Raw genomic sequence first — 13,897 nt, 5'->3', positions numbered from 1 at the left:
TCGTTGTTCCCAGTAGACTGGAAACAAAACGCCGACCCAGTTTTGGAAGGTATATAGAGTGCTACAGATGCCATGAACTTGGACATGTGGCCGCAGTTTGCCCTCGGAACGCGGAACCAATGGAATGTAACTTTTCTGTGGGGCATCAGGCGCACTGGGTTTCTACGGTTCAGCACAGTTCTTGCAGCTCAGAAGAGGACGATGAGGACTCCTATGTGGCCCCGCAGAATGGACAACCTCTGTGTGCAACAGAAGCTGCAGGGAAAGGTTACCCCGTGGTATTAGAAAAGACCAGAGGTGGACTTCAACACAGAGCGCTTGGCGCAATCATCACAGGAGTGACTACTAGCCTTGGCATGACAAAGGCTACCGATACCGCCATAAGCAGAAATCCAAGTGAGACAGACCAAAAGACTGTTGACTGGAAACGGTTCTATCAGGCGTCCCAACAAGACGTTCAACGCCTCATCGGCAAGCAAGAAGTTTCTCAGCAAGAGGTCTGCACGTTAAAAACAGAGCTGGGTAAACTAAAGCAACAAGTGCTACAGGAGCGACTGAGTACCCAGTGGGTCCCCGCCGAGCAGCATGATGAGCTGAAGGCCACCCTGAGCCTTACAAGAGCATCACTGGAAGCGGAATATGAAAAAAATAAATATGTGCAAACCTTGGAATCTGAAAAACTGAAGTTGGATAAAAGGCTTCTAGAGCTAAAGCGGATAACTGAACACACGTCCCAGCAACTCACAGCTATAAAGGAGGACAACCTCAAGCTGGAGAAAGAGCTGGAGAAGCAGAGAGCCTGATCCATTACCAAAAATCAGTACTCCCAGGAGAAAGAGGCATGGGAAACAGAAGCAGCAGCAATCCTAGCGACAAAAACTACAGAGATCCAAAATCTGAAGGATGCGCTGGCACAAACCCAGAGCAAGCACCGGGAAGAGATGAAAGCCCTGAGAGGAATTGAATTGACAGCTGCCTTTAGCCAGAAAAGAAGCATAGAAGGACAGCTTCAAGACCTGAGGAAGGACCTGGAGTTTGAGCGTGCTGGCTGCAAGAAGGCAGAGAAACATCTGCGTGACCTAGGCGAAGAGCTCAAAGCACTGATGACTGAGTGGGACACTACGCTGGGCTCTATTAGTGCTCGGCAGAAGGTCTAATGAAAGAAGCGGTGGATGTCAGACAGGTCTGACAAAGATGTTGGTGCATGGGATAGTGCACGGGCCGCTCACACGACTGTGTTTCGCTAGGGGGAGGGATATGTGGTGCCGTCGCTGCCCTCTAGGGGCTAGAATGGGGCAGTTGTGGGACTTTACAGCTCTCATAGAGTTAATCATTCTGGATAGCTCTGTTCAGCTGTGAGTTAATGAGTTAATTAGCCTAGCCTGTATAGTCAGGAAGTGATACAGAGATTCCCCCCCCCCCCATGCTGCCAGACACACACTGTTGAGAGTTATACAGACAGGGTGAGAGAAGCTGCTGTAGACTGATCTGGGAAGGAACATACAGACTGCCCTGTGAGAGACTGAAATGAGACCTGGTGCAGGTACACTGGGTAAAGTGGGGAAAAGAGTTTAGTTCTCCCACGATTACTGTAGTTAGGGACTAAGCAGTATTAGTCAGTACTCCTGAAAGGAGTTAGGTCTTTTGTTTCTGTTTTGGTGTTATGAGTTAACCCTGTACCTGCCTTATACCCTGTAAATAAACCCCTGTTTAGAGAAATACAGTGTTTCCTGCATTTGATCTGGACAAAAGATCCGACGCTGGGACTGAGACGTCACAATATATATATATATATATATATATATATATATATATATATATATATATATATATATATATATATATACTCTAGAATGAACCTTAAACTAGACTTGCCTAGGGTGCCTCCTGCTACATTGTAATGATCTCTTATTGAAAGGAGCTTTGGATTTATATTCAGTCCATTTTGCTTCCTTTATTAGTGCACCCCACACCCTTTGAGCCCCATTTCCCTTTTGGGAGATCCTATGGGAAATGCCTTTCACCCTGTCATCCTGTGGGGACTCTGCGCTGCCGGAGCAAGACGGATTGATCTCACTCAAGTCTTCCATAAAAGACAGGCGGAGAAGCATACCATCTCATCATCCCTTTGAGTGCTCTAATGACCTGCTCCCTGGCACGACTCCTCCTTATGGACGCAAGCATCCTCTATCTGAACCAGAAACTAAGGCATATTGTGTAAACTGTGACCTGATTATCCCTGCCTTGAACTCTGCCTTCCACAACCTGAAAACTGTGACCTGAGCTTTCTTGCGTACCGCCTGCCTCGACCCCAAAACTGGACCTAACCACTTTTGCCTTCCACCTCCTTGACCTGGATCCAGACATCACTACTGTGCATTTCTAGAGCTCTGATCCCAGGCCAAGGTTAGCATATCACTCCCTACCTCTGCCCTGCAGCTTGCAGACAGCAATTACAGATTGCTATTGCGTGTATAATGACTGGGGCGGAAGTGAGATTGAGTGTTCCCTAAACCCGACTCCAAGCGTCTTCAGTTTTATGAGTTTGTTAAATTAGGAGGAGTGTAAGAGATGTGTGCAGAGGTATGCAATAGAGACCGTTTTTAAGGTGAAATTAAAATAAGGCTTTATTGCACCTGTCCCTTTTAACATAGCAAAACATATGAAAACAACAAACTCCTATCCCTACTTAAGTGCTAACTTACTTCCCCAGTCCCTTTCTCCAGGGCTGGAGGGATAATCCCATTACCACCCTATTTCCCAAAGTCTCAAGAGATACCTTAAAGCAGGTGGCCCTTCGTGTCAGTCTCTGGTAGGTTCCTGGGTCCCCTGTGTCCAGGAATAAAGGTCTCTGGGTGTCTTGATCTCAGCAGAGCCTTTCTGTTCAAGACCTCTTTCCTCTTGTCAGCACCCTTGTGTACTGAGGGAAATCTCCTTCCTGTTTCTGGGAACAGGCTTTTTCACAGAGCTGTGATTAGGCAGGTGGAGTAGTTGATTGCAGGTATGCAATCAACCAGCACACTGCTGGATTAGAGGCAAGCCTGTTAACAGGGATAAGACCCTGTTACAAGGAGGTACCGCTAGACACTGGTGGAGGTTTACCCTTCAAAATCAACTTAGTTCAAACCAGTGTCAGAGTAGCAGCCCCCAAGCCCACCATTACCAGAGCTGGGGTCAGGCACTAACACTGAGGAAGTGTACACCACTATGGAGCTACCTGCTGCAGTCTCCAATATTATGCCTGTAAGAGACGTGTTCAGAGGTACATATAAAGGAGACCGATTGGGGTGAAATTATATCTTGGCTTTATTGAGCCTGTCCCTTAATGCAGGCAAAATATACAAAAACACAAAATAACAAATGCCTATCCCTGTGTAAGGGCTAACTTACTTCCCCAGTCCTTTTCTCTGAGGCTGGAGGGATAATCCCATTACCACCCTATTCCCCAAAGTCTCAAGAGATACCTTAAAGCAGGTGGCCCTCCATGTCAGTCTCTGGCAGGTTCCTGGGTCCCTTGTGTCCAGGAATATAGGTCTCTGGGTGTCTTGATCTCTGCAAAGCCTTTCTGTTCAAGACCTCTGTGTGCAGGCTTCTCTGCTTTCCTGTGTCAGCTCCAAATGTCAGCTCTGGAAATCTGTCTGTCCTTCCTTGGTTCAGCCCCCCCATCCCAATGGTGAGACTAAGGAATCCTTCTCTTCCTTTCTCAGAACAGAGCTATGATTAGCAGGTGGGGTTGATTGCACCAGCAATCAATCAGAACACTGCTGGATTAGAGGCAAGTCTGTTTAACAGGGCTAAGACCCTGTTACAGTGCCCATTGAGGAGGAATTTACAGATAGGGGCATATAAGGAGGAGGTACAATCTCAGGCCACTACTGAGGGCTCCCTTTGGCTCTGGATGCATTATGTGGGGAACAGCTCCTGATCTCGGAAGAGCTACACTCCTAGGTGTCCATTAGATGCAGCACCGCGTATGCGCCCCTGTCAGATATATTTTTAAACAATTTATAGGCTGTTATATCCAAGGCTCCCTGGGGCTCAGTGAGATTTGACAGAAAGGTAAACTCAGCCTCAGCGGTGACTGTGGAAGCGGTGGTAGCAGCATCAACATTGACTGACGCAGCGGTGGATGTGGCAGTCCTTTTGCTCCTCCTCTTTAATACGAGCTCTCTTGTATTTCATGGCTACCTTTTTTCGACTGCGGCTCTTGCCAGAAGTGCTCTGACGTCAGCACTCTCTGCTTCCGGCGTGCGAAGGCATGAGAGGGAGGCCTGTCAGAAGCTCGATGTGGGATAGAGGCATGCAGGCTGCTGCTGAGGGGAGAGTCGGGGTCCGGCACGAGATCACCGGCAGCCAGGCCTGGCCAGAGGTCGAGCCCAACTTGCAGTGCCGCCTCCGGGCCCCCACATCCACTGGACCCGGGCTGATCATCCACAAAGTAAGTCTTTTTTTTATATGTATTGTGGGGGTCTTTTTAATATGTATTGAAGGGGGGGGATTCTTTTTTATTTGTATTGGGGGTGGGCTTTTTTAAAATTTGTAAAAAAGAGAGTCTGACGAAGCGCCAATCGTGGCGTGAAACGCGTAAGAGCTTTCCTGTCTGCACCATGTTGTCCCAATAAAGAAGTTTTTTATCGGCTGCTATCCTGAAGTATCCCTTATTGGCACGGCTGTGCTCCGCTTCACCTTACCTTTTCGGAGGTCATCATTCTATAGGTGTAGTAGTCCCGCTGTCACCTGTCAACTACGTGTATAATGAAGAATACGGGATTGGCAGTGGCTCGGCGCCAGCTGATTGGCAAAGTCTATGGTGAGTAATATTGCCGTATTTTATTATGTTTTTGAAATATCAATTCAATGCACAGTCAAGCGATTCTCCTGTAAGCAATATCTCCTGTAAGCAATATCATTGGCTGAGCAGCTTCTACAGTAGATTCTGAACAATTGGTGGAACGCAAGGCGCATGCGCATTGGAACCTTCTTGAAACGCATATGCGTGTCATCACATCGACAGTAGGCGCATGCGCATGTGAACAGGAGACGGCCCCCAAGAAAGTTACTGGTGTGACTGACTGTGGGAACTTAGGGGACTGACTGATCCATTACAGTAAAACTTGAACTTTTGTTTTTTCTCAGAAAAGAAAACTTTGTCATCTCATGCGAAAACGGCGAATGGAGGGATTTCGATGGATACTATCGCTTTGTGTTACAATGCCTGCACATTGCTGAATTGGATTAAAAAAAACACGTACCGGAGTCTACAGTTTAGTGCCGTTGTTATTGATTAGGATAGAATACTGTACCTGAAACAGTATGCTGATGTTTTCAGACCGTATACAATACTTTTTTATATACTGTATACTGTATACTGTATATTAAACCCGAAAAATAAAAAGTATGCATTTATTCTACATGTATTTCGGTACATACAGTATGTGTATTCTATACCCGTACAGCATGTATTGTTTTAATACTCGTGTGATGTACAGTACTGAGCATGCCTACAGTATACAGTACAGTACTGTACAGTATGCATGGACAGTACTGTACAGTATGTTCTAGAAACACTGTATTTTGTTACAGAATGAAAGGAGACAATGGAACAATTTAAAACAAATCAACATTTTCTTTTATTGGTGGAGTAAGTACAAAAACATTTATTTACAAATACAATATAAAAATATTTAAAATGTATGGTGTACTGCTAGTAAAAACATTTATGTACAGAAAGTCAAAACATTTACTGGTGTACTGCTAGTAAAACATGTATGTACAGAAAGTCAAAACATTTACAGCACAACAGTACAGTATGGTGTAAGTAAAAACATTTCTTTATTCATACAAGTTAAAACACGCAACATCTCCTTTATTAAAGTACAGAAAACATTTACAGTAGGAGGGTGTACAGTACAGTCAGTCAGGCCTGCACAACTCCAGTCCTCGAGGGCCGCAAACAGGCCCGGTTTTCAAGGTTATCCTGAAAACCGGGCCTATTTGCGGCCCTCGAGGATTGGAATTGTGCAGGTCTTGTGTACAGTAAGTAAAAACATTTCTTTATTAATACAAGTTAAAACAAGCAACAAGTCAAAAAATAAACAACAGTTGAACAGTCACGCAAATTCGATCTCCACCAGATTGTCTGTCCAGGGCCGATGGCTTGTATGGCGCAAAATGCCATTAATGGAGTCCCGAACGATTTTCATTAAAGGATCTGTAATTGAAAAATAGCGCCGCAATTCCTCCACAATAGTCCTTCTTAATATTTTCAGGAAGCGCCCTTTTTTCGCGATTTCCTTCGTAGTTTACATTGTTGGCCCACCCGCAGAACTCCAAGTAGGACACGTGGTGCTTAAAAATTAACATGCCATACTTCTGGGGTAAACCAGCACTCATCACCCTATACTTCTCCCTGAGTGTCGGTGGCAGCTCGCGCAGGATGATGTCGGGCACCGTATCGATGCAAGCGTATGCAGGTTGGCTTCTGGGAGCGGGTGTGCTTCTGGGAGCGGGTGTGCTTCTGGGAGCGGGTGTGCTTCTGGGAGCGGGTGTGCTTGTGGCGGCGGGCGAGGGTAGGTTGTCTGGGAGGAAGCTTTCCTCCTGTCTTGGTCGCCGTGTTGTCTACTGGCGTGGTCTTGATGGGGTTGTCATGTTATCCTCGTGAACGGCATACATGTATACAAATTCTTCTGGTGGAGGGGGTGCGCTTGGTGTGGAAGGTGGTCAAAGGTCCCATTCATCACATCCATGCCACCCTGCTCCGGCGTCGGGGATACAGGGGCATGAACACCGAGCAAATTATGTATCCCCGCTGTGTCAGTCTCTATCTTCTCCATCCTTCGATTCATCTTCTCCATCCGTTGATCCATATTTAGCATGGTCTCGAAAAGCAGATCTATCTTTATCAGCATAGTAGAGTTCCCGGGGATATCCACACTTAACCCATTCAGCATGCGGTCTAACGAGCTGGTTCTTGTGCATGGCGTGCTGTGGACTTCTGGGTGGATGGGTGCTACGGAGGATGAGATGGGGGTTCCCTGGTGAGAATCGGCAGCGTCGTCAAAGAGGGATGGAGGATGCTACCTGTGGATTTCCGGGAGAGAAGCAGCAGCATCGTCGAAGAGGGATGGAGAAAGCAACCTGTGGATTTCCGGGCGAGAAGCGGCAGAGTCGTCTAAGCGTAGTAGAGAAAGTGACCCGTGCATTTCCGGAAGACCAGCGGCAGCGTCGTTGAAGAGCAGTGGAGAAGATGAGCAGTGGATTTCAGGGAGAGCCGCGGCAGCATCGTGGACGAGTAGTGGAGAAGATGGGCTGTGGATTTCCGGGAGAGAAGCGGCAGAGTCGTCGAAGAGTAAGCGAGGAAGTGGCCTGCGGGTTCGATGGGTTGGCTGCCATTTGGTTTGCCTTGAGTGTACATCACCGAATTTCTTCTGGACATAATAAGGCTTACGTTTATTAAAAGACTTTGGGGTCAGCAGAAGGTTTTCTTTATTAGCCTTAGCCTGTCGCTTTGGCCTTGGCTTGGAAACGGCTCTCACCTTTCGCTTTTTCTGTGTGATAGGCACGGCAGAGGCGAGTGGCTTCTTGCGTCTGTAGAATCGGGGTTGATCCATGGAAGCAGATGGCACAATGCGGTATCTGGACAAGGGCAAGTTCAGATACAGATCATCGAGTGGTGGGCTACTGTATGCAAAGTGTGTAACCTTTTGTGCATGGCGACAGGTACAGGTTTTTAAAGTGGGCGTACTCTGTTAGTCATTAACGTATAAATACACCATCCATTTTGTGGATTCACTGCACATTGAATACACATCGACTAAACATCGAATATACAAACTAGTGCTTTTATTTCTTTCTACTCGCAGCAATGCCTGTTAAAAAGATTTCAAAGGATCTCAGCATGAGAATTAAGGAGATGTACACGAGCGGACAACGAATTGCAGATATCCAACGCTGGTTAGCTGCTTCTGGCCTCGTTGTGCCATCAACCACCGTGTGCTATCATGCACACGGAAAAACCAAACAACGCACGAGGACACCAACGGTAACTAACGCGTTAGTATATTTATCTAACTTTTTTATTTATATAACTATAACTATATAAAACTATATAATACTATATAACTATTTAATACATTATATCTATTATTGTTTATATTGCTGCATACTGCACGACACACTTTATTCGAGCAAATACCCGGTATGTACCTGGCAGATACATGGAATGCGCCGCTCCTCACCTCTGGCAAGCCCCGTTGCATTTGCCTTCCCAGCCTGGGTTCATGCCTGGCTGATGGGCGGCTGATCTGTTAAATGATAATGATTAGGATTTAATAGGCTGCAATGCTTCGCGTGTCTACCAGATGGCATAAATTCATGAATTGTAATGCAGTATATATATATGTACTGTGCAGTATTGCAGCCAGCGGGAATAAAATGCTTCAATCCCTGCCGGAAAATATCTCAATGCACTCGGGCAGAAAACAGTCACAAACCTCAATACACCCGGGTATACCCGAATTCGTGGGACTAGCCGAGCTCGAATAAAGTGTGTCGCCAGTGTATTAATAGAACTATATAGTATAGATGTATCTAATTTTATAGTTATTTCGGTATATTTATATAACTATAACTATATCTACTATATATTTCTGAAAGTGTCCTATGTGTCCGGGTCTGTATGTGTCTCCCTGTGCCCCTCCCCGTGTCCCTAGCGGCAATCTCATTGGACCTTGGGCCAGGCCAATGAGATTGCTCCCTTGGGCCGCCCACCTCCGCACACCTCTCATTGGCCTGAGGCGGAGTGAAGGGCACACACACACACACACACACACACACACACACACACACACACACACACACACACACACACACACCACTATACACACACACACACATCACTATACACACACACACACACACACACACACACACACACACACACACACACACACACACACACACACACACACACACACACACACACACACACACACACACACACACACACACACATCACTATACACACACACACACACACACACACACACACACATCACTATACACACACACACACACACACACACACACACACACACACACACACACACACACACACACACACACACATACACACACACACACACACATCACTATACACACACACACACACACACACATCACTATACACACACACACACACACACACATCACTATACACACACACACACACATCACTATACACACACATCACTATACACACACACACATACACACACAACCCCCCCCCCACCACACACACACACACACACACGGTGTTACATACATTAGCGGGGCTCACAGTGTTAGCAGCACATCTCCCGCTCTCTTCCCCACCGGTCCCGGAGGCTCCGCCTCTTCCTCCGCCTCTCCCTGTTTCCCGCGCTTTCCCCCCCCCACCCTCCACGTGGGAGCTGCCGGACGGGTGAGGGAGCTGCCGGACGGGTGAGGGAGCGGCCGGACGGGTGAGGGAGCGGCCGGATGGGTGAGGGAGCGGCCGGACGGGTGAGGGAGCGGCCGGACGGGTGAGGGAGCGGCTGGACGGGTGAGGGAGCTGCCGGACGGGTGAGTGAGCTGCCTCCCGCCTCAGATCCACGTGGGAGCTGCCGGACGGGTGAGGGAACTGTTGAACGGGTGAGTGAGCGGCCTTCACCTCCCCTCACCCACCCCTCACTCCACTTCCCCTCCCTTCCACCTCTACTTCACCCCACCTTCACCTCCCCTCCAACCCCCCCTTAACCTCCCCTCCACCCCCCCTCCACTTCACCCCACCTTCACCTCCCCTCCAACCCCCCCTTAACCTCCCCTCCATCCCCTCCACCTCCCCTCCACCCCCCCCTTAACCTCCCCTCCACCCCCCCCTTAACCTCCCCTCCACCTCCCCTCCAACCCCCCTTCACCTCCCCTCCACCCCCCCCCCCTTCACCTCCCCTCCACCCCCCCCCCTTCACCTCCACCCCTCCCCTTCACCTCCACCCCTCCCCTTCACCTCCCCTCCACCCCCCCCTTCACCTCCCCCCTTCACCTCCCCTACACCTCCCCTACACCTCACCTCCACCCCCCCTTCACCTCCCCTCCACCCCCCCCTTCACCTCCCCTCCTCCCCTTCACCTCCACCCCTCCCCTCCACCCCCCCTTCACCTCCCCTCCACCCCCCCCCCCTTCACCTCCCCTCCACCCCCCCCCTTCACCTCCCCTTCACCCCCCCCCTTCACCTCCCCTTCACCTCCCCCCTTCACCTCACCTCCACCCCCGCTTCACCTCCCCTCCACCCCTACCTTCACTTCCCCTTCACCCCCACCTCCACCCCCACATTCACCGCCCCCTTCACCCCCACCTTCCCTTCACTCCCCCCTTACAACCTCCCACCTTCCCACCTCCCCACCACCCCCCCCCCTTCCCACCTTCCTACCACCTCCCCCCCTTCCCACCACCTCCCCCCCTTCCCACCACCTCCCCACCTTCCCACCACCCCCCCCTTCCCACCTTCCCACCACCTCCCCCCCTTACCACCACCTCCCCCCCCTTACCACCCCCCCTTCACCTCCCCTCCACCCCCCCTTCATCTACCCTCACCCCCCCTTCACCTCCCCCCTCCCCCCTAGCCCCCCACCTCCACCCTTCCCACCTACCCCCTCCGCCCCCCCCTTCACCTCCCCTCCGCCCCCCCTTCACCTCCCCTCCGCCCCCCCTTCACCTCCCCTCCGCCCCGCCTTCACCTCCCCTCCGCCCCCCCTTCACCTCCCCGCCGCCCCCCCTTCACCTCCCCTCCGCCCCCCTTTCACCTCCCCTCCGCCCCCCCTTCACCTCCCCTCTGCCCCCCCTTCACCTCCCCTCACCATCCCCCACCCCCCCCCCTCACCACCCATCCTCCTCACCTCCCCTCCGACCTCCCCTCCGCCCCCCTTCACCTCCCCTCACCACCCCTCCGACCTCACCTCCCCTCCTTCAATGCCTTTCGTCCGCTCTCCTGCCTCTGCCTTTCGCCCACCCGCACTTCTGCCTTTCACCCGCCCACCGCTTACACCCCTGCGCCACACAGCCGCCGCACGCACTCAACAGACACCCGCCACACTTGACACACACCCGCCGCCTCTCACCCACCCCACACACTCGACACACACCTGCCGCATCCTGCCCCTACGCAACAATATCACTGACCAGCTGTCACCCGCACTCGCCACACACCCGCCGCCTCACACCCTAGCAGGACCCCGACCCACAGCCAGCACTCACTACCCACGCGCCACCCGTACTGAACACCCACCTGCCGCCTCACACACGCTCACACCCTAGCAGGACACACGCCTCACATTTTCACATCACTTATGTCACCAAAATATACATTGTACTGTGGTGTGTTTACAATAAACCATTTTTATACAACATCGTATTACATTTTCTTCCATCTTTCTTTTCAACATTATTATCCAACCTTTCCAACAAATACTCACCTATTGTTCCACAATTTATAAATAATACTACCTATTACGCATTTACACCCCGGGCAACGCCGGGTCTCTCAGCTAGTAAAACTATATAATACTATATAACTATTTAATACATTATATCTTTTATTGTTTATATTGCTGCATATTAATAGAACTATCTAGTATAGATGTATCTAATTTGATAGTTATTTCGGTATATTTATATAACTTTTTATTTATATAACTATAACTATATAAAACTATATAATACTATATAACTATATGATACAGTATATCTATTATTGTTTATATTGCTGCATATTAATAGAACTATATAGTATAGATGTATCTAATTTTATAGTTATTTCGGTATATTTATATAATTTTTTTTATTTATATAACTATAACTATATAAAACTATATTGTATTGTATGTCTTTATTTATATAGCGCCATTAATGTACATAGCGCTTCACAGCAGTAATACATGTGGTAGTCAAATAAATAACAGATAATATAAATAACAGATAATGGGAATAAGTGCTTTAGACATTAAGGAAGGGGAGTCCCTGCTCCAAGGAGTTACAGTCTAATTGGTAGGTAGGGAGAACGTACAGAGACAGTAGGAGGGAGTTCTGGTAAGTGCGTCTGCAGGGGGCCAAGCTTTATGTACTGTATCATGTGTTCAGAATAGCCACAATGCTATTCATATGCTTCTTTAAGCAAGTGTGTCTTAAGGTTTGTCTTAAAGGTGGGTAGAGAGGGTGCTAGTCGGGTACTGAGGGGAAGGGCATTCCAGAGGTATGGGGCAGTCAGTGAAAAAGGTTTAAGGCGGGTGAGGGCTTTAGATACAAAGGGGTAGAAAGATGACATCCTTGAGAAGAACGCAAGAGTCTGGATGGTGCATAACGAGAAATTAGGGCTGAGATGTAAGGAGGGGCAGAAGAGTGTAGAGCTTTAAAAGTGAGGAGAAGAATGGAGTGTGAGATGCGGGATTTGATCGGAAGCCAGGAGAGGGATTTCATGAGGGGAGATGCTGAGACAGATCTCGGAAAGAGTAGAGTGATTCTGGAAGCAGCGTTTAGGATAGATTGTAGGGGAGACAGGTGAGAGGCAGGAAGGCCGGACAGCAGGAGGTTACAGTAATCAAGACGGGAGAGAATGAGGTACTGAGTCAGAGTTTTAGCAGTCGAGCAACAGAGGAAAGGGCGTATCTTAGTTATATTGCGGAGGAAAAAGCGACAGGTTTTATAAATGTTTTGAATGTGAGGGGCGAATGTGAGAGAGGAGTCGAGTGTGACCCCAAGGCAGCGTGCTTGGGCTACTGGGTGAATGAACGTAGTTCCAACAGTAATGTGGAAGGAGGTAGTAGGGCCAGGTTTGGGAGGAAGTATGAGGAGCTCTGTTTTAGCCATGTTGAGTTTAAGGCGGCGGAGGGCCATCCAGGATGATATGGCAGAGAGACATTCAGAAACTTTGGTTTGTACAGCAGGTGTAAGGTCGGGTGTTGAAAAGTATATTTGTGTGTCGTCAGCATAGAGGTGATAATTAAACCAAAAATATGTTATTAGGTCACCTAGAGAGAGTGTATAAAGAGAAAAGAGAAGAGTTTCCAGGACAGAGCCCTGGGGTACCCCCACAGAGAGATTAATAGAGGAGGAGGAGGTGTTAGCAGAAGAGACACTGAAAGTACGATGGGAGAGGTAGGATGAGATCCAGGATAGAGCTTTGCTCCGAATGCCAAGAGTATGGAGAATGTGAAGGAGAAGAGGATGGTCCACGGTGTCAGATGCTGCAGAGAGGTCGAGTAATATGAGCAGAGTGTAATGACCTCTGTCTTTGGCAGCATGGAGGTCATCAGTTATTTTAGTGAGGGCTGTTTCCGTGGAGTGAGCAGTGCGGAAGCCAGATTGTAGATGGTCTAGGAGAGAATAGGTGTTGAGAAAATGGAGCAAGCGAGAGAATATAAGACGTTCAAGGAGTTTAGAGGCAAAAGGCAGGAGGGAGACAGGTCGATAGTTAGAAAGACAGGTAGGGTCAAGCTTTCTGTTTTTGAGTAATGGTATGACTGTTGCATGTTTGAAGGAGGATGGAAAGGTTCCAGAGTAGAGGGAGGAGTTAAAAATGTGTGTGAGCGTAGGGATTATAGTAGGAGCAAGAGGTTTTAGGAAATGGGAGGGAATGGGGTCAAGAGGGCAAGTGGTAGAGGGAGAAGAGGCGATCAACAGCGACACATCCTCCTCTGAGACAGTGGAAAAAGAGTCAAGGAAGGCAGGAGGCGAGTTAGGAAGAGGTGTAGGATGGGAGGAAGAAACAGAGGGGATGTTCTGCCGTATGGATTGCACCTTTTACTTAAAATAGTCAGCAAAGTCTTGAGCGGAGATGGAGGAAGGAGAGGCAGCTGAGGGTGGTTTGAGTAGAGTATCAAAGACA

General features: G+C 48.9%; 1 long non-coding RNA gene across 1 annotated transcript; it reads left to right on the top strand.

Annotated features, from left to right (window-relative positions):
• Positions 1-1,831: 1,831 nt before the first annotated feature.
• On the top strand, positions 1,832-5,301 carry LOC142463007 (uncharacterized). Its single transcript, XR_012787333.1, has 3 exons — positions 1,832-2,406; positions 4,215-4,438; positions 5,137-5,301. It is a non-coding gene; the product is annotated as an uncharacterized LOC142463007 (long non-coding RNA).
• The last annotated feature ends 8,596 nt before the right edge of the window (positions 5,302-13,897 follow it).

Source organism: Ascaphus truei, chromosome 11 (genome assembly GCF_040206685.1).
Source record: "Ascaphus truei isolate aAscTru1 chromosome 11, aAscTru1.hap1, whole genome shotgun sequence".
In the NCBI taxonomy this organism is placed as follows: domain Eukaryota; kingdom Metazoa; phylum Chordata; class Amphibia; order Anura; family Ascaphidae; genus Ascaphus; species Ascaphus truei.
The sequence above is the reverse complement of the archived record's forward strand: the minus strand, read 5'-3'. Positions and strand labels throughout refer to the sequence as shown.